This window comes from Lonchura striata, chromosome 2 (assembly GCF_046129695.1).
Source record: "Lonchura striata isolate bLonStr1 chromosome 2, bLonStr1.mat, whole genome shotgun sequence".
NCBI lineage: Eukaryota > Metazoa > Chordata > Aves > Passeriformes > Estrildidae > Lonchura > Lonchura striata.
The window spans coordinates 72,283,556-72,309,952 of NC_134604.1; the positions used below are offsets into that span (position 1 = coordinate 72,283,556).

At 37.7% G+C, this 26,397-nt stretch overlaps 1 protein-coding gene across 1 annotated transcript in view; it reads right to left on the minus strand.

The window, feature by feature from the left end:
- The window catches only part of RNF17 (ring finger protein 17), a 101,519-nt gene that overhangs the window by 37,667 nt on the left and 37,455 nt on the right, over positions 1 to 26,397 (minus strand). Inside the window, exon 2 of the mRNA XM_031506454.2 lies at positions 10,502 to 10,631. The gene's annotated coding sequence lies outside the window, so the exon portion shown is untranslated. The remainder of the gene's footprint in view (positions 1 to 10,501; positions 10,632 to 26,397) is intronic.

The window sequence follows — 26,397 nt, forward strand, 5'->3', positions numbered from 1 at the left end:
CAAGGTGAGGGCAGGCTTGCACACCCAAAATTTTGTCTTCATCTTCCTTATTATGTGTTAATTCCCATTTAAAATCTAGCTCATAAACATTTTCTTAATATCATAATTAGTAACAGTTGAGGAGTAAAATGTAGGTTCAGTGATGGCAGACCTGCTGTGGATGTAGCATAGAAAGGGAAATGATAAGAAGGCTTGCCTTGATTAGAGGTCTGAATGCAATTTTAAACCAGCAGAACATGATTGTCTGAAAAGCATTGTAACTAGCTGTAAGAAGCCTAATTAGGCTTAATTAGATCTTTGGTGGGAAGACAGCTCTTTCTTGCTTATGTTTTAATTAAGTGAACAATAGCAACACATTCCAAAGTCATAGTTTTCTTATTATTAATTGTGTAAAAATGAAAAAAAAAAATACAGCTTCCCATTCTGCTCTCCATGTCTTTACAGAGAACTATAAAGACGTGCATACAGGTTATGTTATGTATCATGTATAGATTGTGGATTTTTATAGGTCTATCAGCTCGTATCTGAAAGAATAAATGGACATACACATCGTCCCTTCAGTTTTGTTCTCACACCACTCTGACAATCTGAAGACAAAACGAGCGGTTCGGTTAATCATTCCTACAAAAGCGGTAATTTTCCTGGAAGGAAGGAAGGACCACGTTGTGCCTGTGTGGAGGGGGCACTGGCGATGTTCCTTAGCTTTGCGCGGCGGCGTTGGAGCAGGAGGAGCCCCGGTGGATCCCCAGGAGGTGGCAGCATGGGCTAAGGCTGGCCGCGCTCGCTCGCCCGCCGGCGGCAGCGGCGCCTCGGCTGCGCCGCGGTGAGGAGCGCTGCGATCGAGGGGTGCTGCTGGGCAGACTGACGGCTTGGGGGTGAGCTCCGCAGTTGTGTTCTAAAGTTATAGGCACATGCACTTTGAAAACATGTATTAGGTCACGACTACAGGCTCGGGGAAGACTGTCTGGAAAGCTGCCCGGCAGAAAAGGACCTGGGGGCGCTGGTCGAGAGCAGCTGAACCTGATCCAGTGTGTGCCCAGGTGGCCGAGAAGGCCGATGGCATCCTGGCCTGGATCAGCTCTGGTGTGGCCAGCAGGAGCAGGGCAGTGACCGTCCCCCTGTGCTCAGCACTGCTGAGGCTGCGTCTCAACCACTACTCAATATGCAAAATTTCTGCTCTAGCAGTACAGTTGGTATTTTCTCCTGTGATGTTTATATGATGATAAATAGCTAATTTTTACAGCTCTAGTATCTGGTAGCAGTCACTCAAATAGAATTTAAGAGTTATGACTTACTTATGTTCATTTACTACATTGCTATTATCACTGTGCCTAAAATTACTTTTTATGACCAGTTAGTGTTGATCTAAACCTGTGCTATTGCTGAAAAGGTTGGTCTTGCATTTTTCTTGTCCCAGGTGTGTGTTCACCCTTTCCTAGTGTTACCACTAGTGTTTCTGGCACCCTACTGGATGGATTAGTGAGCTGGTTGTATAGGTTGTTGTTGAGTAACCATTTAGTTCCCTCATAATTCATACCAAGAGCCTTGAAGCCTTGCACTTAACAGTGCAGTCAGTGGCTGTTCTTACTTGGGCTTAGTAGTACCACTACCCAATAACCACTTTGTAGTGGTGGTTATATTCAGTAGCTATTTTTTATCTAATTTACTGTGAATGGAATTAATTGCAGGGTATGCCAGATACATTTTTCTCATCCACCCTGTTGGTTAAAACTAACAAACTCTCTGTAAGTGTAATGGTGGACAGTTTGGTCCTAGGTACTTCCATGGCATTGGTGCTGAAATCACACTGCTTCTTTTCTCTAGAGAATTTACTTTCTGTCTGAAACACAATGTAGGAAATCTGCTGAATCTGTCTTCAGATATATTGATCGTAAAATTATGACAAAATTCCCAGGGATAAGAGTGTTTAATTTAAAATGTTACTGTGATTTTTACCACACTATCAGCGTTTGAATTGAGCAGCCAGATGTGGAATGGTGAACGAGCCTGGTTCATTCTACTCAGCTGCTGGGTCTCGTAACCTGACAGAACTGAGGCTGTTGAAGCTCCATCTCTGTAGGTCCAGCCAGTAGTGAGGTTTGAGTGTGCATTCCCAATTTTGATTTATTATTGAAATGACTACAATGCACCTTGACCACACAGTGTAAGTAGGGACATCTGGAAATAAAGACTTGTTAAACAAGCAAAAAGTCTTTTTCTGACCTCAGCTTTGCATCTCTGAAACTCAGTATGTCTGTAGCAAGGCACAAAATTTGGTCCCATTACACTAATGAATATCAAATACAGAGATTGCTGTATCCTGTGGGATCTGACTGAAGCCTCTGTGTGGGCACTGAAGTTGGTTTGGGGGTCTTTAATTTGTTTGCATGGAGAGGTATGTATAAAAGATGTTCAAATCTTTCTGCAGATAAGCCATTGTTAGGCTCATTGAAGATGAAATTGTGTCTCTAGGCAAACCAAGCTTTCTATTTTGTTTGTAAAATCTTTAAAAAACTTGGTTTCACAGCAAAAATGCTATCTGGTCCTATGATAAAGTATGCACTAACAAGTTATGTTCTTTTGTTAAGAAACACATTTATTAGAAGATCTTTTGGAATCACCTATGCAAAATGAAAGTGAAAAGATCAGCAGTATTTTTTCAGTGTCTGTACACAAGGTTTCAGCAGTTCAAGGTGTAAATATGTAATGATATTCCCTTCACAGCAGATTGTTGCAAATATTTACCACGTGCATCTGTATACATTTCTCAGCATCCCTCTGAGCTGCTCATGTGTGGTGTCCCTTACTGGACTCCCCATTATACAAAACCATTAGTTTTTTTTGTCTTTTATGATCAACACATGGAAAATCGTTGATGTCTTCAGAAGGCCTTTAGAGGATTTACTAGTTAGAATTCTTCATAATGCATGGAAAATGGGTAGTGATGAGGGAAGACTAGGGATTATTTCTATGGCAAAGGCTTTATCTGATGGTCTAAGAGCTTGACTACTGAAATGACAGTTTAATACTTTATTCCTCCACTAACTCCTTGCTGGACCTTGAGCTAGTTAGTTGATCATCATTTCCCCTTTATTTTGGTTTCTTTGTGATGTGCCTCCAAAAGTATAGACAAAGGAGTTGGATGGTTGTTAGGATGACAAATACCACATACCATTGGTTCTGAATTCTATTGCTTTACTGACGCAAGTGATGTTGTTTAGAAAGAACAGGATTACCACCCTGTGGCACATCCATTCCAATCCCTGTCATTGTAATTACTATCAAATTAATTCTGGCTATTCTATTAAAGATAAAATATTTTACTAGAAGGTATTCTGTCTCTTAAGGTTTTTGTGTTATTCATGCATAAAAAAAAAAAAAAAGGAATTAAATCAATGACGAATAGAGAATCTGAATTTAAAATGACTGCTAAGCAAGTGGAACACATCCTCAGGACTGTGAGTGCTTTACTTTTCAACCTACACAAGGCATAATATTAAAAATCCAAGAAACAATGTGTTTGTGGTCTCAGATAAACAGGATTAGATGCCTCTTGTACCTAGTGTTCCCAGAAATTATCTTTGTATTGTTCATTTTTTAGGGTGTACATCTGCTGTTTGAAAGAGTGTAAAGCATTGCTGTTATTTATGGAACATGTGAGAATTAATATGCCCAGAGCTTTTGTGGAATAAAAAAAAAAGAAGAAATGTATTTTAAATTTCACTTCATTTAAAAATACAAAAAGATATCAGGAACAGAAAGTATTTTTTGTTTATTTTGGCTGCTGTAGCTGTCTGCTTTATCTTTCATTATTTTTTTCTGGAATAATAATTGAAATACGTGGTTAATCACTTCAATTGATGTAAAAATATCTTTTAGAACATTCATATGATGCTGAACATAACATTTAACTTGATACTTATACATGAGGAAAAATTACTCCAAATCACAGGAGTGTTCACTTTTATCCTTTGTATTTGAAGGTAAGAATTACTGTGAATTATTAGAAACACACAGAGATTTCTGTAGATAAAAGCTTCCATGGGCTATAACTCTTAGGATGGGGTATAAAATAGAGTATGCTGTAAGAGGCATGGCAGGCATGGTTATTTCTTCATTCTCAGTAATGCAAGAACTAAAAGGCCCCTGATGAAATGATAAAATCACAGACCTTAAGCAAAAATCGCTTTTGAAAACAATCTCTAATGAAACATTAAAAACTACTTCATATGGAATTATAAATTTATTAAGATATTATCAGTCAATTTTATGGTCCATGAATTAGAACTGTTAGAAAGGATGGTGCACACATGATAGATTGTAATTCTGTTAGTCTTTCAGTGCTCACAGCAAAGAATTTACTAAGGGAAACACCATTCCATAATGGTCTATTTTTATGTGTTCGCTGTAAACACCCAGTTATGGCCACAGTCAGAGATAAGGCCACTTTTCTTTAATTTTCTCTTTGTATGCACCGATTTGCTTGTATTTCCATGCTAATAAATTCTGAACCCAAGAATCTAGTAAAGGTCTAATACGAAAAGTTAATATTACAGAGTGGTATTGTGATTTAGGAGAACTAAATACAATCATAGCACAAGATTATTAAGTATAGATACAATAAAATTTTAAAACAAATATACTTACTTCAGGTGTGGGATTAATTTCTTATACATGGTCTAAATGCACTTTTAACAAGTGCATTTGTACATTTGTATTAGCAGTAATAAAGCAGTTATGTCATCTCTTTGTTATCATCACTGAAATACATTTTTAGCTTTAGTGTATTCCATGGTTGGATAAATATTCCAATTAATGTATTAGCTAATACATTAACTTTAGCAAAAATGACACTATGAGTTGAGAATGGGAAAAAGGTTTCTTCACATGAAGATATAATTCTTTCAATATAGACTGACCACTTGCTGTTGGAATGCAGCAGGGAATCATTAAGAGCAGCTGAAGCCCAGGATTACATTTCTTATGGTAGTTGTTCTAGCACCTTATTTCATTTAGACAAGATCTTTTTTTTGTGAAAACTTATAATGTACCTCAGGTTTGTAGAATTTTAGAGAATATACAGAAAAAAATTATGACATAGCCGTAATCAAAAACTTGAGTATTTTCCAGTGTCTGTTTTCTGTGAAGGAAATGCTTTGCTTGATTGTCTTTCTATATTATTTTCTCAATTTTTTCAGTCACACTTGTCAGGCTGAAACAATGTGTGGAAGCTCTTCACTGTAACTCGCCTATGTTCCAGGAATCACTGGAGTTCTAAATGGAAAATGTGAAACCTGTTCTTCTAAACTGAACAACATACACAGCCAGATTGGAGTGCTAGAGCAGTGGCTGGAACGAGGAGAAGAATAAATCCAAAGTTTTCAAGCAGACTTCAATTAAAAGTATGGAAAATACTAGAATATAAGCAGAAATGCTAGAAATTTTTCAGAGTATGTTTCTATGTATTTTCAAAGCACTGCTCAGTTACATTCCAGGCAAAGTTGATCAGTTCATCCCTGGTCAGTTGTTTTCAGTCCTTCCAAGCAAGTCATAGGTCTAAGAGTTCTGGATACATGTTTAGAAATTCAAATCAAGTTGTTTTTCTGGAGTTGCTGATGAGTCCAGGAAAGGACCCACACATTGGTTTGAAAGTGCAGTTTTGTGTGTGGGTTTGTTGGGTTTTTTTTCCAGGTGCTTTTGAAAACCATCTGTCTCAGATGTGGTTCTGCATGGAGTTTGCAGTTGAGGAATGCCATTAGGTAAGACAGGTTGTTTCAGTAGTTTCTGGATGTGGTCTTGAGGGATATTATTTGTGTGAAAAATGCATATTTTATGATTGGCTTTTCACAGATATTAAATTGAATACTATATATACTATGTTATATTGATTAGAAGTGCTGTATTAACATTTTAATAGTATGGTAAATGTAGTTCTGTAGTTAAAATGAAACTTTAGTAGTTAAAATAGAAAGTATGTATGTGGGGTTTTTTTTTAAGGAACAAGATACTGGCTTTGAGAAAACAGTCACAGAACACCTAAATCTTCCTGAGAAGAGGAATTTATGGTTCTCTTATCAGAAGAAGCTAATTTCTTCAGGCCTTGTTCAGACTCAAAGACGTGATGGGGATTGAAAGAAATAGTTGACATATAGCAGACAGAGGTTCTTGTTTTAAATAGAATGTATGCATAACCATAAAGGATGTATGAATATGCAACAGTGTATGATTTTTTAAGAGTGATTCCTTTGTTCACAAAACATGATTTTTGTGACTTGGTGTCTGAGAGCATCCAGACGTCTGTAATTCTTTGCTTGTTATTGTCTTGTAATTGTCCTAACTCTAAATTTTATTACTCTAATTGTATTATTACTATTTTTATAACCATTTCATTGTTATTATACTTTTAAAATTTTAAAAACCAAGTGATTGGCATTTTTCACAACTTGAGAATGTAGAAAAGAGATATAGTGTTTGTGAAAGTGTAGGTGGGAAGAAAGGACTTAAAGAGAGAAAGCTTGACAAAAAGTGTATTAATCCCTGCCCAAAATTGTCTTATGAAAATATTACACGGTTTTACTTACCTTTTTTTTTTTTTTTTTTTTTTTTTTTTTTCTGTGTGTGTGTGTGTGTGTGTGTGTGTTTTGCTGATGTAGCCATAGAAGCTCTTCCTAGGACTGATTAAACCCCCTAAGTTGCAAGAGTTCCTGGGGCTAATAACAGCAGGGTATTTTTCAGGCTTCCTGCAGTATTACTTAAAGGTACAGCTTCAAAAGGAGTTTCAAAGCATATACAGAATGCTCTCCATTACAGGTTGCTCTCCATTACAATAGTTATTTTGGTAAGACTGGGAAGAAATGAAGTTGGCAAAATGTAAGTATGACTTCACAGTGGTAATTTAGAGAGACCAGCTGAGACTGGGACAAGTGCCTTACAACCTGTCACTGACATGAATTCTGCCCAGATGATTTAGCTATTTAATACTGTGTCTGGAAGAGTTTTCTCTCCAACCTGTACAAGTTCTTTTGCATTCTGCCTGTGCACATTAGCCATGTCCTGGGTTTGGGAGTTATTGGTGTTTTCAACCATGACTGAGAAAAGACCAAAGTGTAATTTGGTTACTACAAAAGATATTTTGAAGGAGTATGCAGAAGGTATTGAGTACACCTGAAATCTCAGGAAAAAAGCAAAGGTTTCATTTTATGCCTATCCACAGCTGACTATCAAAGTCAAATTAATTCAACCCAAATGGTAAAATAATCTGACCACAGGGAGCACACTTTTAGGGTGTCTCTCTTTTTGCAGAGTAGATAAAAGAGCATTTTTCATGCTGTGGTATTAAAGAAACCATCTTTATCCTCCACAAGTAATGTAATTTTATCCACCCTTATGGCAGATTTCAGAATTATCCTTCTGTTATGAAAATTTTCAGAACATTTTTCATATATTCACATTATAGCTTTATAAAAAAAAAAGATGGGATTGTGATGCTATTAATAATTTCTATCCTTTGAGTCTAAAATCCTATACTGTAAATTTATTTGCAATTTGCTGTAAATTGGATTAATATAACCACCATGCTAGAATAATTCAATTAAATTAGTAACATTATCTGAAATTACATGTTAACTTTTTGCCAGGTTTTTCTAAGATAAAATAAAAATTAATTCAGAAAGCTTGCCTTTTCCTTATTTTCTTTGTTTTTTTTTTTTTTTGTGTAATTGTTTTCTGTTTGTAATTAGTATTCTAATTAGTTGATAAAGATTCATAGCAAAGAATTAATTAAAAGCCATGCACAAGAAAAGCTTGTGTTTTTTCTAATAAGATATAGCACTTGCTTTCTCATTATTCAAGTGGCAGGTTATGCAAACATTTCTATTTCTGATCTTTCTAAAGCTTTTGTCTCTTGTCTGTTAAGTATTTTGTGGGGGAAAACATGATCATCAAGTCGGCAGTCTGCCTAGGATTTCAAAAAGGCATGAAAATAAATAATTACACATGATGAAAACATTTAGGATATTACATTGTGATCATTTCATGTCACTGGCAGACCCATTTCAGGAAGAAAAACAACATTACATAAAGTCTAGTGGTACAGTAAACAGGGGGATTTAAAGACTGATGGATATCACTGTCTGTTCTGTTCCTAGGGTAAAGTATCAACTGTAGTACTTTAAAATTCCCTTCCCTTTCCTCCATGACAGAAAAATCTGCAGGTGTCTGATAAATACCATGGCTTTGGCAATCTGTAACAGCTGTTATTGGAACAGAGGACCTAATTACAAAGAAGGATTTCCCTTCAAGGTAACCTCCATTTGTAAACACCTTACCTTGCTCTCCTACCTAATCATCAGAAGGAACAGAACTGCTCAGTTCCAGAATCAAGGCCTGAATAGTAGAATGTCTTTGTAAGATTAATAATTCTCTTCAGAATCTTAATATATGTGTTATTTCCCTTTATTTATGTCTTTTATGCTTGCTCTGACTATAATTCTAATACCTATTTGAGCTGCTGCTCAGAAGGGAAGTTTTACTTATGTGCCACATCAAAGGAGAAAATGAAAATGATCATTAAAAAACAAGGTGACCTAATTGAATGTGTTTAAAATAGCTTAGATATGTCTGGCTTTCAGAAATATTACACTTCCTGAAGACTGGTAGAAGACAGTGGCATTAGCATGCTCATGAAACAATTCCTATGTCCATATACATATGGAAACAGAAGTTTTGAGCTATATATTTATCTATAATTTTAAATGCTTTTCTGACCTCTGATCTTACAAACTGGATCTACTTAATAAAAAGCACAACTTGAAAACCTTTTTAAACAATGTTCAAGAAATGTTGTTACATCCTTGACTTTTATCAGCCTTTGTGCTTGGAAGCCCCTGGAGTCAGGAGAGCAACTTCCATCCATCTTCTAGTGTGAACCCGTTTTAATATAACCAGAGTCACCTTGGCTTCTCCCATTTGGAAGAGTGAATGAGTGATCTCTGCTTCACATTGCTCTTACCCTGAATTAGTGGGAGTTCAGGCCAGGGAAAGTAGACCGAACACATTTTCTCTTTGAAAGAAACAGAGGAACTGTAAGTTCTGTCAGTAAGGAGTCATGGAAAAAACACAGGTTATTCATAATGAAAAATTGCTTGCTCTAATTTGTGACACACAGATTTTATTTTGAGGGCGAATCTTGTGGGCTTTATCTTCAACAATAGCATAGAAGATAAACAGGTATTGCACACTATGTTCATGCAAGATGATATTGTTAGATTCACTTCAGAGAAAGGCAGGAATTCTTTGGGGTGGAGTGCTTCATGGTGCAATAGTTTTTGGGAAACAGAAATGTTTTGCTGTGTAGAAGGAACATGTCCTCTCCTGCCTGTGCCATATTTTCTCTGTGATCTACCAGTTTTCTGAGTGACAGCCTTTTTGAGATGTTTTTCTGTTCCAAGACCATTAGTACCACTTTCTTCCATCAGGCATTGCACTGTGGATGTCTTCAAGTAGGATGTAAACTGGGCCTGTAAATATTTTACAAGCCTGAAGGATTTTGCAATCATGTCGTTTAGAAGTCACAGAGTAAATGGGAGTACATAATGGGATGTTGCTGCAAACAGGGCAAGTGACATCTGAAAGATCTTTAATGTACTTTCTGTGTTTGGCAGGCCTTGCTGCTCTATTATGTCAGTTTTTGAGGAAGCACATGAAGAAAAAGATGGCCTGCTTGGATAGAGTCCCAGGGAAAGCAGCCGGACTTGTCGGGGGACAGGAAATCACAGCAAATGAAAAGAAAATTAAAGGAATGAGAGTAACAATGAGAATTTGTACTTTAGCTGAAGCAAAGACTAATTATGTTAAATACTATGGAGAAGTAAAAATGTTAAGGAGAGACAAACACTTAGTGGGATAATTGATATTTGAAACTACTGCGCACCTTAATATATTAAAAAAAGTCTCTCGGGAGCAATATTTGACCATACTTGGGAGCAAGGCATTGGACCATGACCTTATAAGGTTTGTTCCCTACCTATTGGCAATGATTTTTGGTAACTATCTGCAGCTTTTACCTGGAAAGGGTAAAACCTCAGAGTGCTGGTTTATGAGTAGCTGTGCTGATCTTGGCTGGGATAGAGTTAAATTTCTTCACAGTGTCTGGTATGGGGCTGTGTTTTGGATTTATGCTGGACACAGTGTTGATAACACATGTATGTTTTTGTTACTGCTGAGCAGGGCTTGCACAGAGCCAAAGCCTTTTCTGTTCCTCACCCCACCCTACCCGTGAGTGGGCTTGGGGTGTGCGAGCAGTTGAGACAGGGCACAGCCAGGACAATTGACTCCAACTGACCAAAATGATGTCCCAGATCATGTGGTGTCATGCTCAGCTATAAAGTTAGGAGGCAAGGTTGGCCACGGGGCAGCTGCTTCTCTGGGACTGGCAGGGCAATAGTCAGTGGGTGGTGAGCATCTCTTTTCATTTGCATCAGTTTTCTCTCTTGGGATTCACCTTTTTATTTGTTATATTTTCCTTCTTCTTCTTCTTCTTCTTCTTCTTCTTCTTCTAACTATTAAACTGTCTTTATCTCAACTCACACATTGTCACACATTTACTCTTATGATTCACTCCCCTATTCCACCTACAGGGCAGAATGAGAGAACATCTGGGTTAATCCACATCAGCATCCTTACAGGATCAAACCAAAGATTGAACTAAACCACCAAATCAGCATGACAAAATACCTCTCTGGAGTGCCTCTATGTGGCTGCATGCTCCATGGGGAGCAAAAAGGAGGAATTATAGCATTGCATCTAACTGCTGGGTTAAATCTCATGGTGATCACAGCAAAATGGTGGGATAGCTGCATGGGAAGACAAGAAGGAGGAGTGTAGGAATATGATGTAGAAACCAGAACAAATCCACAAAGGGCCATGTAGATGATTAAGCAGTTGAAACATCTTCTTTATGAGGAAAGGCTTAGAGAGTTAAAACTCTTTATCCTGGAGAAGACTCAGGGGTCCTAATCAGTGTTTGTACCTCATGGGAGGGAATAAAGAAGTTGGAGCTAGAATCTTCTCAGTGGTATCCAGTGAGAGGACAAGAGGCAGTGGCACAACTAGAAAAGTGGGGAATTCTGTTTAAACATAAGAAAAAGCTTTCTAGTTGTTAAAGGTGGTCAAACATTGGAAAAAGTTGCCCAGAGACTTTAGAGTCACCCTTCTTGAAGAGATATTCAAAACCCACTTGAGAACAACCTCTTCACTCTGCTTGGAGCAGATATGTTGGAGTAGATTATCTCCACAAGTCCCTTCTAACCCTACTGAATCTGGGATTTTATCAAGTAGTGGTAAATAGTGGTGCATGGAGAAACATTAGAGGTACACATTGCTCCTTTTTCTGGTTTGTCCTTTTAGCTTCTGCAATCAATAGATCAAGTATTAGTCATGTTTAATAGTCATTGATAGATCCTCTGCATAGATTTGTTTAATTATTTTAAATCTATTTATGCATATGATGTCTGTGGCATGTTGTGATAATGAAAGCCACAATTTGATTATGCAAAATATAATTCATGCAGCCACAACTATAAAATCAGGCCAGTGAATTCTCCAAAGCACAAAGTTCTTAGCCATTGATATGGGTAGGAAGGTTACATGGAAGTCAGAGGGAGAGTGTGGCTCTGTACTAACTAAACATTTATATCCCTATAATATTCAGTGCCTTTTGTATACAATTGCAGACCACTGAGAAAATCTAGCCTGCTCCTGTGTTTTCTTCTCTTTGATCTCTCTGCTTCTTCTTTCCCTTCACTGTCTTTGAAAGGCTTCTCTAATTTTTGTAACTCATAGCTGCTAATGGAGCCATTTTCATTCAGTGCCTATCCTGCCCGACAGCCTTAACAAGGATGTTTCTTGATGTTTGGAGTTTTGACTCAAGTTTACTTTCATGTACTTTAAAGAAGATAGTTCAGCAAAGGGGAAGTTAGGACTGTGGGAAAATAATGTTAAATGTATTTGCCTCTCTGCAACCATGATAAAGCCTTACATCTAAAATAAGTTAATAGGTGGATTTCTAGAGATCTTTATATGCACTTACCTATGGCTACCTAAATATATTGTGCCATCTCACACGTTTGAAAGCCTTTCTGTAAAGCCACGTGAGTTTACAATGCAAACTGTAGTATGTTTATACTTCGACAACACCATCTAATTCATATATTGAGTTACAGTCTTAGAAGACTACTCTTAGAGCTTTCCTCAAGCAATATTAAATGAATAACTAATGAATTTTCAATAATGTAAAAAATAAACTCTGCTTTTAAAAATGCTTGAAATGCCATTTAAATTACTAAAGCTGTTTTTTTTCTGCTACAGTTACAACAATCACTACCAAAAATAACAAAGCTTTGTAACCGGTCCTGATCCAGTTGAAGTAAAGATTATTTTTGTCTGAAAGAACATGGTTAAAGATTAACTAGAGTTATATCTGATGAAATCCATATTGTTTTTTTTAAGCTATCTATCATTATGGACTTTAACTTCTTGCATTTCTCTTCTTTAGTTTGGAACATTATTGTTTTGTTTTAACTTGACGTACTAGGAAGTACTCCAGCTCTTTCCAAGCAATTTTAATAATTACTTGGATTTTAGGAAAAAATTAGAAAAATAAGAAACAAAAGTGTGAAATAGAACAAGACAGAGAAATTGTGTTAGAGAGGCTGGGTTATTAGCTTCTCCCACATAATGCATGGAACTTACTATGGAAAGTAAATTTACTCCTTTGGCCTTTAGCTTGGGCATGGCTTTATAGCCACAGCTCTTGTGGGCCTATGTAGCTCAAGCAATTTTGCTCTGTATCAAACGGTGGGTTTCCCTGCCTGTCCCCACATGATTGTCATAGCCGGCTGTCTATGGTGCCACAAGCTGGGCTGCAGGTGTGCTGCCCAATCTGGTTCACTGCCATCCTTGTAGCACCCAGGTCTGCTCGTTCTGCTCACATGGAGGCCAATGGAGGGAAAGGCAGAAGGGCCCACGTGTGAGAATTCACATGCAAGGGCCTGTGATGGAGCATGTGTTTCAAAGACTGCACTTCGACATTAATATATCCATTCAATGAAACTAAAATGTCCATGGAAATAGCTTTGGAGAAAGAAGTTTAACTAGAATAAACTACAAAACAAGAGAGACTGGGATGAGGAATATTTCCTGTGAAAATCTTCCCCTGCATTTCACTGACAAGGGGGTGAGGTACATGAACAGCAGCCAAAAGCAGCCACAGAGGTGGTATAACCCAGCATCCTGCAGAGCCACAGAGCATTAACAGCATAATCTTCACATGTCTTTCTGCTTCCCCTGGCCCTCCGTGAGTCTGCTGATCTGTAAATGACAAGATGACAAGTGTGCAGGGACACAGCTTTCCCATGTGTGACAGAGTCAAGCAGATGGATATTTTCAGCCTAAGAGGTATGGGAGGGCTGGAGTCTGCTGTGTCTATATCGAGAAGGTCAAAAAGCATCTCTCTGCATCCCCACCAGGACAGCCTTCCCAACTGAGCATGAGGGCTGGCCGGCTGTGCTGGAGGGGTGGTGGAGAATGCACAGGTCCAACAACACTCCAGCACTGGCTATCAGAGCTGCTAGGGCTTGCATAGGAGCTGCAGGGAATGATCTTATAGTTCAGACCAGCTCTGCATACCCCAAGAATATTACTGTGCACAAGGCCCTGGAGAAGACCTTTGTGAAGAAACAGGGAGGTATAGTATGTTAGTAAGGACAAACATTGATAATTAACCCACTTTTTTATTTAAAAAAAAAGTTCTTACTATTCTTTACTGTCTTTTGTCCTATTTGCTAATGAATGTTAATAACATGATGAGTGTTAATAACCTCTAGAATTACATTTAGGTTTGCTTTTAATACTGTAAATTTAAAATAAAATAAATCACATTTATAAGAAAGGTTTGAATTTCCTTGTTAACAATTTTCACCTATTTTTAGGCCAAAGTCTCCAGTTTCCATATCTAGTTATTGAATCTCATTATGTCTTTGCTAACTTAAAGATTAATCTACTTTCAGAAATATCTCTTGCTGTTTAGATATCTCAGGACTGATCATGCTCTGTTTGCCTTTCACTAGAGAAACTGCTTTTGATTATTTGATAGCAAAGCCGTATCTGGATGTGCCACTGTAATTTTGAACAGTTTTCTGACTGTTTGTCTGACATGAGTACCAGAAAAAATGCTATGTACTAAATTATTACCACTTCAACTGTGTAGTGTTTGTTAATGCAGTGTGAGGTTGCCTTTTTGCTCTCAGCTAAAATTAAGTTGCTCTCAACTAAAATGAAATCACTCTCAGCTCATACTCAGTTGGTTACTCTGTCACATCCATGCCATTTTCTCTGCTTTCTGAAGCTTTCATCTGCCAAATTAAACAAGTTTGTTTTCCCACTCAAGTTTGGAGACACAAGTTTGTCCAAGTTATATATTTGTTTAGTTAGTTATACCTTTTAAAAGGTACTTAAAAACATCATTATGAGTGAATGAAGATTTTCATGACCATATGTGGGGGAAACAAGCAGAGACCTAAAATTCAAGTGCTACCTTATTACTTTTTCTTGTACTACAGGTCCTGAATCTAAAAGTGTGATGTGCCAAAGATAAATAGAGATAAGGAGCCAGAGATTGTGTTAGCTTCACTAAGAGGTTTTGCATATGTACAAAGAAGTGTAATGACAAATGATCTTAGCAATATAGTTCCCCTAACTGTTCATGTACCCACAGCTGCCTGATATTTTCAAACAAGCATTATGAGCAAAAAGCTAAAGTTTCTGAATTGATTGCGCTGAACGGAGCTGAATCAATATTTGGGGGTTGATTCCTTTTTTTGGTTTGCTCTTTTCATTTTCTGCTTACCTGTTTGTCTTTCTGCAAATCTAGTTCAAATTTTCAGGGTCACTTATGGAGGCACCAGGTACCAGGGAAAGTGCCAGTTTTGGTTTATATCTGAGAAGAGCCCCAGATATTGTACTGTCTGAAATATTAGAGAACGGCTGAGTTGATTTCTTCCTCAAGTATAATCGACTTTACAACTGTTACAGGGTTTAAGATACCTTATGTAGGGAAATGTTCCCTGCAGAATTTCAGAAATCATTATTGGTTCCATCCTTGTGCTTTATTTCTCTTTTAAACATTTTTAAAAATTTACAATTCTGTGAATGTAAATGAAGTCAAACTGGTACAAAACCAATGGGAAGGAATGGAAGACCAGATCCTCTCTGAGTGCACTGATATATTGTGACTGGAGTACAGTGTTCTGACATTTAGAGAAGATAATGTAACTGTGAAAATGTCATGTTCATTATCAAGATCTGAATGTCATCATCCTTTGACCTCAGAGTTCTGTAAAGTTTGTTAACTACAAAAAAAACCTGTTGTATTTTCCTTCCCTATTTGTCTTCTGAGTAGAGTTTCTGCTGCTTTGGGAACAGCAGTGACATTTGCTTGAGAACTTGGTGGCAGGCACAAAATCACATCATGAAAACAAACATGAAAATTTGTTGAAACATGCTGACGGCTGTGCTACTTTTAAGATCTCTGTAGACAGATGTTTTGTAGAAAATTGATGTTACAGAAGAGATGTGAACAATATGGATAATATTGACTTCTTGATGCTCATGAATTTCTTGGTTTCTCATAGATTCTGCTCCGAGTCTGAGCAGGAGTGAATGTGAGAAAGATGTTCTGTACACGGTAGCTTGTCTGGCAAGTGACTGACTTGCACAGCCTCTAGAAAAAACCTGGTGTATTGCAAATGCTAATGCAGTCTGTGACCTTTGCATAATAAGAACATTGATAACAGATTTTCCAATGGTGCACTCATTAATAAAGTGTAGGAAATGGGACTGGTGTGACGGGTGTGAGGCAGATAGAATTAGCCAGGATCTTTAATCATCTCTTCTTGATGACTGAACTCTTTTACACATGTTAATCTTGGAGGCATGGGCTGGAATTATATATCAGATCTCTACAACCTTACTGGTATCCCAAAAGGCTAATACATTTTTCAGGATGATGCTAAGCACCTTTCTACTTGGCCTGATGTCTGAGAGACCATAGGTAGTGAATTCTAACACACATGAAGACTAACACAGATAGGATATGTGTATTAAGAAATCCAGTTTCCAGTGAGGATGAAGGATTATCATTGCAGAGAATTTCCTAGAGTTGCCCAGATTTAGATGTCACATTGGCAACAATGTCCACTTAGAGCAGGACACGATTAATTAATTTTTGTTGAATTGTTCTGCCAAAGATCTCTAATGATCTGCTATCTTGTGTTCAGTCTTCCTAACAAGAAGCAGAATATTGACTCTGTTCACCTGGTGAAGAAGTCCCTGCTGCTGGGAACAGTGCTTTCTAGGAAAAAGGTAATGCTTGAATGTGGTAGATGACATGTGTTTAGGCAGTACTTAGAGGCCTTAGGGGTGCCTTAGTACTGTATGTACTGTGCACAACAAAATCCTTCTGCAGCAGAGTTCACCTGGAGAGCATTAGGCCATGAAAGGATTCAGCAGAATCAAAAAAATAAGGCAGTAAATAAAGGAAACACAATCTGTGATCAGTACATGGAATTTATCCTTCATGTAGATCAGAATGAGGCCATTGCTAGAGGCATTGCAAATCCAACTGGTATAGAAATAGCCTGAGAAGGTAAATATTAACCTGTAAAGCACTGAAGTGACTTTATTGCAAGTGTATAAATACACAGAAGGCTTAATACAGGCCCACTACTTTTGTTGAAAGTAATTTGATGTTCTTTTTGAAATGTGGATCTGAGATCCTTGGTAGAGTCTTCTGGTCTCATAGTCACTTCATTCTTTACTTCGTTACAGACTTATTTTGGTGCCTCTTTAGTGGTACAAGGCTTTATATTCACTCAAATGTTTCCTGAAAGAGGTTAGTTTTAGACCAAAATTAAATTCAGGAGTGGCCTGAGTAGTTAGCTGAGGCTGGGGATGTCAATAGTGATCTCTTTGTTGACAGTGTGGAAAGGTGTAATTATTGTTTCTGGAATTAGTTTAGATACTGTCAATTTATTGCCAGATGTGTGTGGTATATACAGTATTTTAACAAAATAAATGTTGCCATAGGCACATATTAAAAATAGGTATTACCTGTCAATCCTCTAAAGACTGAAATACAATCTGTAATGAGAATAAAAAGGACCAAAGTAAAGAACAAAGAACTGCACAAGGGATTTCAGATGGTGTGGAGTTTTCTCTGAATTTCTCCAAGTAACACCTGTTACTTCAGCTTCATGTTTCAATTACATGTAAGAGAGATTGAGAATTGAGATTACTGTAAATGTATTTTTTGGAAATAAAGCTGTAAAAAAGTAAAAAGAGCAAAGTGATGAATAAGTGGCCTGTTTTTAACAAACCATATTACTTATGTGCTCACACGGTCCCACTCCTTGAGTGCCCATAGTGTCTGGCTTTCCTCTCTGAGTGTATTTGACAGCACCTTTGTCCAAGTGTGGGTGAGCAAGCTCTGGAACAGATTGCCCAGAGAGGTTGTGGAGATATTAAAGAACTGTCTGAACACAATCCTATGCCATGTGCTCTGGGAAGACCCTTCTTGAGTAGGGAGGTTGGACCAGATGACCCTACCAGTGTCCCTTCCAGCCTGCCCCATTCTGTGATTCTGTGAGCATGAGCTCTTTACTTTAAACAACAGATCCAAAACACCTGGGGATGCCTTTCAGCCTGTGTACACAACCTTCATCCAGTGTGTATGTATGTATGTATGTATGTATGTATGTATGTATGTACGTATGACATATTCCCCTGCTCTGAGATCACAGTGGGATATCTGAGTCGTGCTGGAGCCCAGAGTGGTACCAGGATGTTTGGATAGCCTTTGCCAGTACTGTGCATATTTAGATGTGCATATTTCAGCTTCTACTGTGTGTACTCACAGCCAGTGTGTGTGCTTCAGTCTTTTTGTCCCTTTCTCATCAGACAGAAAAAGTTATCCACAGCTGCTGAGTTGCAAAGAGACACCAGCACCATCCTTTGCTCCATGGACATGTACAAACATACAGACAGCATGCAAGGAAGAGGAGACAGAGGAGCTGTTTTTCTCTGGACACAGGGTGTTCTCATTTTTCCCCATTACTGCAGGCCTGCCTCTTCTTCTGCTACCTGAGCTGCATTTCCAGATGCTGTTGGAGGCAAGGACAGTGCATGGCCCTGCATCATCAACCCAGGCCAATGGGAGGTCCTAGCTTTGGTCTGGCAGTAGGTGTTGTGGGGTCTAAGTACAGTGTGCCCTCAATGGCCAGGAGTTGTTTTTGGGAATGGACACCACGGGAGTCAGAACTTCCAGGGCTGGTCCAGCTCCTCTCACGATCAGTAACAATATGGAACCCTAAATGCCCTATCATGGGTCCATTTGCATTCACACTTGGGTTTCTGTGTTGCAGTGAGAAAAAAAGCCCAGTGTGGGTATTCTTCAGGCCAAAACCTCAAAGGGATGGGAAACTACATTACTCCTGCCATTGTGTTTTTGAGGAGAAGGAAGTAATAATGTTTTTGGGGCATCTAGTCAGATTGAAGAAAAAAATTACCAATTCCCTCTCAAACAAAGACTAATATTTACAAAGACATCTTCGCACTAGTGCAGTTCTGAGAGGGCTTTGAGACTGACTCTAGCAAGCAGCTTTTTGGTCATGTCTGTTCTTTATGAAGTCTATCAAAGGATTCTGGAGGGTCTGAGGTGCAGGGTGGCAGCCTTCCCTCCACGAGGCAGCCTTTTCAATGGGGACAGATAGATGTGTCTAAAAGCTGGAATAGATAATGAAATCGAGAAAAAAAAAGTCAATTTAAATTTTTATATGCTTACTGCTGGCCTTCACACTTTCCTTCTGTTGTTGAACTTTTTAAAATTCTCCCTAGCATGACAGTCAGGAGATAAACCACTTCCCCTCTCCAGTGCAAAATACATGCAGCAAAGTGTCTCACAGATATCTTCTAATGAGTATATAGCATCCCCTGCTTCTTCAGCACATATCATATGAAGACTTTCCTGACGTGTCCAGGGAAATAAAAGCTGGAAGACTCTCTTCAGTCTATCAGCAGACTCCCTTCTCCCTTGGGAGAACCAGCTGCTGTTACATCACCTGAAAGCACTGGCCTCTGCAGCAGCTCTGTGGTGCTCTAGTGGTACCTTCATCAATATCTGGTGTTAGAAGGATCTCCTCTAGTCAGGGTTCTGGCAGCCTGTACAGTGAATCTGTATAGAGTCAGATTTTTGTGTGCCTATTTGGTAGCAAAGGGAAAATGTATTCAGTTTCCATTACAGAGACACAAGAGAAAATAATACAGTTCATTATGAAACATTCAAAGAGTATTTTGGAGAAATCACATGGTTAGAATGACACTACCTGATTATTTGTGATGTCCTAGGGGACTGTGTTCCAGGGGACTAAGTGGATATAATGATCAGATTGCAGCTCTGGTACATATTATGCTGGAAAACACTTGCTCTTACTTCATTATTTTATAAAGTAATTCTTCCTCTATTTGCATCTACAGGCCTCTGGCTTATTTTCAAAAGTGTCATTCCCATTTATCCAAAAGGTAATTTTGCTTGACTTCAGCTTGCCATTTCAGATTTGGTGTTTATAATTATAATACATGCTTTCACCACACACAGGGGTGAAAATGACAGTGACACAATCTCTCGGAAATGACATGAGCTACATTAACCATAGAAAAATATTTTTTAGGAATGATTTCCCTCCTTTCTCTAATTTTAGGTTTACCTGTACTGAGCTAGATCTTTCATTTTCTCCGTTGATCACTTAGTGATAAAACTCTTCTGCATTTCTGCAGTCAGCTGGCATCTGTATCATCTTGCACACCTTGGTATTCTTAACAAACATTGACAACCTTTATGCATATTATCTATCTCTTTAAAGATATGGTGAAGTCCCAGGCAGGGCTTCATAGCAACTTCCCAGTCATAAAAACTATGTAAACATTCTTATCCTTTGTTTTCTAGTCATTTAGCCATGAGAAGACCCTTTCTCTTGTCCATTTTAGCTTGTTTCGATAAAGCGTCTCATAGTAAGCCCTGCCAAATGTGTTTTGGAAATGAAAGTAGACTATAATAAATGCATCTTCTTTGTTTGCATGTTTATTAAAGTATAATCAGACAATTCTGTCAGACTTCTGATGCTTGATCTCTGTAAAGACTGTGTTGATCTTCCCCACTTCATACCTGCTAATTCTATTTCTGGGAAGGGTTGCTACCAATTTCCTCACTGAAATGTTGAGGTTATTTGCTTAGAGTCCCTCAGATCTCTTTTGAAAACCTTTGTAAAAAAACATTGCCACTTTTCTGCACATGAAGCAGCTTTAAAGGATTTAGTGGTTTTGCTTTTTTATCCTTGAGAGTATTTTTAGCAATTGCAAGTTCCTATTGTCTTGTCTCATCCAGTTGTTGCTGCTCTTTCTTTTTCTTCACATAACTACTGCTACTGAGACCTTGGGTTGAGACACATCTTCCACATGCTTATCATAAAAAAAGTTTTCTGATGTGTGCCAGCATATCCTCTCCGCAGCCCCACCCTTTCCCCAACATGTGCAGTTACAAAATACACTTGATTTTTGTCTGTGGCTTCATTATGCTTCTGTGTCTTTCTGTTGTAGCTTCATCATCTATTATCTCTGAAGAGTGTCTGATATATTTTTGCTCTTATTATTGTGTTTGAGAATTTATGATGTTTTTGTTTCTTGCCACGTTTCAGTTCCAGTTATTTGACTTCCTCTCTCTATGTACCTGAACTCTACAAAATATTGCAGCTATCATCACAAGGATTGCTGCTTGTGTAAATGTCTGCTTTTCATTCTTTTCTTGTTTACGACAGGGCAAGCTAAGAACAACACTAAAATCAGTAGAGTTGTTCAGTGATCTCTTCAAAGGAAAAGAAGATTTAGAAACCTTGAATTTGCCAGAGAAATTCTGTGACCTCTAGATACAACAATCTCACATCTGTTGGCCTAGCAACCCCAAGATGTTGCTGTACCTCAAACTCTGATAAATAAATAACATTTCAGCCTCATGCTCTTTTTTATCCCCTTTTTCGATTCAGAACATAACAAGAGTCATAACATGTCTGACACATGTTCAAAGGCACGCTACAAGACTTGGCATCTCTGAGATTTTGTATCTAAATGCTTTCATGCCCCTCCCCACCACCCCTGAAGCCAAATGAGTGGACCATGAATCCTTTGGCAGAGTAACTCTGATCCAAGTAATTACTTGTACCAACTACAGTCCAATCAGTTCTGTTGTTCTAGACCTGCAATTTTATGAGAAAACCTGCTCTTCAGTTTTGGAGTGTGTTGGTTTTTCTTAAGGTCATCCAGATGACTTCCAAAATATGAAGTCCAAAATCAGCAGAAGCACTTATAATTTTGGGCTTGTCATTCTTGCTTTCAGCTAGAGGAATACTGTAAAGAACAATATTACTGAAAATAACACAAACATATCCAAAAACATCACGTGATGTACATAGTAAAATATCTTCAGGCAAAACTGGCATTTCAGACTTTCCATTTCTAAGGCTCATTCATGAACATGATATTGAGCTGGCTAATCAAGTTTGAAAGGCTGAAACACCCATTCTTTGCTTATGAGCTTTTACTGGAAGCCCAGCAATTGAACAGCATATGTTAAGCTTAAAATATCAAAATGGAAATATTTGAGGAGTCTTTTTGTTCCCTGCCTCACCCTTCAGACCTCTGACACTACTCCATCTACTCTGGATTACAGATGAAATAATTTAATGAGAGAAATGCTAGACTATAAGATGTGTGGATAAATGCTTCAGAAATTAAGTTTATGAAACTTTTCAGGCCCTATCACTGGCATATTTTACAATTAGTGAGGTAAAGCAAGCAAAATCTTACCTTTTTTGCAAGGAATAAAAGCAGGTCAGTTTTGAGCAGACTGGTTTCACAGATTGTCTCAAATGAGTGACAGGGAGTTCTCGTGTCTGAACTATAGTAAAAGCAAACAGAAATAAAAAGGTATTCCTCTCTCTCCTCCAGTTAAAATTAATTTGGGAAAATTTATTGCCTTTGCACCATAGAAGGAAAGTCAGTTGAGTAAAAGGTAAGAAGAGGATACCTGACATATGGCTTTATTAAAATGTAATATCGTAATATAATTTGTAGGAACAGTAATTACCATACATTTTACTAATACGCCATCTGTTTATAGGACATACTGCCTTGAATTAAGTTCTTCTCAATTACGTACCTATAAAAGATGCAGAAGGTGATGTATTTAATTTTGTCCCCGAGGAGAGGCATCCTTGCTGATTTGCATGGGTGTTTTGGAGATACATTATGTCATCTGTACATCCAGGAGTCTGTCTTTGTTCCCACTTTTTCTTCTGACTCTTCTTCAACAAAACACAATGGGGATATTTCCTATTTCCTTTATTTAGCTGAGAAGTACAGGAATATATCCTTCCCTGAAGGAAACTCATAGTGGCCTCAGGTTGTGTGGCTTGCTGAAGTCACCTCTTTATGCAGCAGAAGTCCCATGACTTTTCCTCACTAACCAGAAGAACCATTCAATTAACACTACAGAGAACAGTTGGGATGCTGTTCCTGATGGGTGAGACATTCCCACTATGAGAAAGATCCCCATTTTCAGAGTAGCTCCACACTGGAACCTTGTTTAGAAATGTTCAGAGGCAACTGCAGAGCCCAGCATCTTAATAATTTTGGCAATGTGGGAGGGGTACAGCTTTCCTTCCTCTGAGAGCCAGAATAGTCAAAACTTCCCTGAAGTAAGCAATAACTGAGACATGTATGTCAAGGATCATCCTAAATGCTCACATGACATGAAGAAATACTTTGTGGGAATAAGAACTGCTAAGTGACAGAAACACTTCTGAACAGAAGCAGGAGGAACACGAGACTTGCAACACTGACAACTGGCAGGCTATAAAATATACTTTAAGTAAGAAAATGTGTATGCAATCATGGAATGATAAGAAAGTAGATTTTGTTGTCCATTTGGTGTTCTTCCTCCCTGACTTCATAGAACCATTTAGTCCAACCATTTACCTAGGTCTGCCAAATCCAAGTATTCTTGCCTGATATTCATGACCTCAGGATTTATTCAGAAACTGAAAACAGGTTGCATCAAGACAGAGGATGAGGATAAATTCATAGCAATATGAAGACAAGGTGTTTTTTTTTTAAAGTGGGTCTCTTTAGACTGTTAGCAGATGGCAATGCACTCCACTTCTCAGCAAATTCTTCTAGCAGGCGCTCTGAGCAAATGCATGAGGGGGTGGAAGTTATGATGCATTTCTAAAATAGGAAAATAACTTATAACTCCAGCTTTATATATTTTAAGCTATTATGAGCAGCTGTGAAAACACTTGTTTATTTTGACTATTTGCCTTAGTTTCAAAATTCGTAATTGGAATGAGAAATCGCAGGGTGTTCCCTTTCTATTTCCTTTCCCTAAGGATTTGTGTTCAAGGCTTCTTTACTCCTGTAGATTCCAGAGCTATAAGTAATGCAATAAAAACTTGATCTAAATCTCACTGAAATTGGCAAGTGGCTATCCACGGGCTTTATGGGGTTTTCTCATGGACTTTCTCTAGCTTTGAACCAAGGCGGATGCTTTCCTGTTTTCACATCCACATGAAAAGCTTTGCCTATTTTGAAGTCTTGTTAGGAAGCTGGGGCAAGGCGTGCCTCAGTTTAAGGCTCTGACATGCCTGCAGAAGTTGCACATCTGCAACCTTCCATCTACAACTCTGTCTACCAGGGTTTAAACTGAAGTAGAAATGGCAGCATGAGGGGCCTAATGTCAGATCTGAAATAGGTTTTAGGAAGATACTGAACTCTTGGACTGTGCTACTCTGAGTATGCACCAAAGCACAGGCTAAAGCAAAGAGGACTTGTGGTTCCACCCATCCAAGTGGGAAGCTTTGGCAGTGATAGAGTAGAGACTTCTGACTTGGTTGCTGGATTTGGAGACAAATTTCCTCCACAATCCCAGTGTGAACACTTCTGCATCCTGCTATTTTAGTATTTTCCTCATATAATCTGCCATCTGCTTCACCCACTTCATTTAGCAACTGAATGAAAAAGTTGTTTTAAAATCCAAATTGGGACTATAGAATGACTCATGACCAGGTATAACAGGAATAGTTCAAACAAAACTCATTTGAGAGTTTGTTTAAATTTTGGGAGTTTCCAGAAGGTATAGGAACCTGTAAATTCAGATCACCAGAAGAAATTCATTCTATAAATTTGAAGGAACCATTGATTGAAATGTAGTGATGAGCAGTTCCATGAAACGGACTTCATTATCTACACATGAAAATGTAAAGATGTTCTTCTTTTGTGGACTTACATAATCCTGTACCTGAGTGGGGCTGCTTTGGGAGTTGCAGGTGTCACACTGTTACTCTCTAAGATATTTACGTGTATTAAATGAGAGCAGCTCCTCAGTGAAATACATTGATTCAAAAAATGTCACGTTGCCAGTGGTAAAATTTCTAAGAACTTCTAGGCTCTTAGGATTTAATTTTTGATGTTGCCACTTGGTGTTTCACAATGAAGAGTTTTTCATTGTTCTCCCATATCAATCCTGTAAAATTGTTACAAAATTAATTCAGTTAATAATTCATCTCCTCCACCTGTACATTTTTAAATAGACAAATGGATAAAATTCTGTATATGTAATACTTTAAATTCAGTTTTTTGGGAGTTCGTGAACTGGAGCATTCAAATATTTTTCTCATTTTGTGTTTGTTTGGTTTGGGGTTTTTTCCCAAATAAAAGTATGGTTAAACTTCTCATTAAATAATTAAATTGAAAAAAATTGCTTAGTACCTACATGTTCCAGAATTACTGTCAGCACTGTTGAGATAATTCTCTATTATTTTAAAAACATCTTCAGCAGCAAGAAACATTTTAACTTTTCAAATGTAATCCTTGAAAACAGTTTATCTTGAAGTGTGAGCATACTTTGCACATTTTTTTTCATGATCTTGAAATAGTTTAATATTTTGAGACCAAGGTTAAAAATAGCAGAACACATGAAGCCCATTGGTTACTATTGATAACACAGTTATGGATAATTCTAGCCAGTGAAGACTTGCCATCATGTTACCTTTTCCAAAATCTGAAAAAACATGTGCATACGACTAAGTTGTCTCATACAACTATTTGCCAACAGTACTGAATAATATGAACTCCCTTTTCCAGAAGTATATTAAACCAGTGATTTTCAGTGCTTGTAAGACATTTCCCCTTTACATTTTCTTTACAAATTTCAGTCATTTGTTACTTTGTATAATTTTTGGTTTTAAGTGTTTTTTTTTACTCTGAACTGTTTCATGTGTGGCAGTGATATGCCACTTGAATGCCCAGTTACTTTTCCATAGGCAGAAAAGTCCATAAATATCGTGGACTTAGTTCACTATTTTTAAGGAAAAATGTGGGGTTTGATATAATAAAATAATTTTCAGGCATGGAGTCAAAAAACATACTTGATTTTGTTGTTTGTGGAGTTTAGGTACTCTTTTCATACAGTGTGATAAGGATATTATTTATAATTGTCAATAGTGTCTCAGAACTCTGTCATCTATAAACAAAGTAAAAAGTATTTTTCTTTGCCCAAATTATCTTTCAGTGTATTTTAATATCACATCTAAATGGGCTTATTCATCTTTAGCTGCATCCTGCACCATATTTTAATGCATTAATACTCTTACATCTGTATTTTCAAGAATGACATAGCAGAAAGCAATATAGTTTCTATTATGCCATCCTTGTCTGATAGGAGCTTTCCATATTGAACAATGGAACATGGGATCTGGTAATTTATTAAATAGCAAAATTATTCAAGTCCTTGTTGTCCATCACAATAAAGTGAATTAGCTTTGGAAAGAATTGTGAGTTCACTATGAAAATGAACTTGTCCTTCTTCTCAAAATACTATAATATCACATTACTTCAGTCAAACAAGTAATTTCCTAGGCATGCTGCTCAAGTAATAAAAATTCCTCTTTCTTCCATTTTGAAAATATTTTTTTTCTGACACCTTTCAAAATGACATTTAACAATAAGCACTCAACATTTTTTAAATAATGGTTTGTTCTTTCATTCAATCACTATTTGCTCGTGTATTTATCATCTTTGAAAACTTCTACCAGCATGTGGTTTTCCTTTTTTCCTCTAGGCTTCACCCTTATGAAGCCAAACAAGGATCATGGTGTATGTACATGTTATGCCATTTTAGCAGATCCTTCATTCCTTCTTTTCAAAAGTTTGTGGTTAGGAAAGCTTTGTATGGATGTG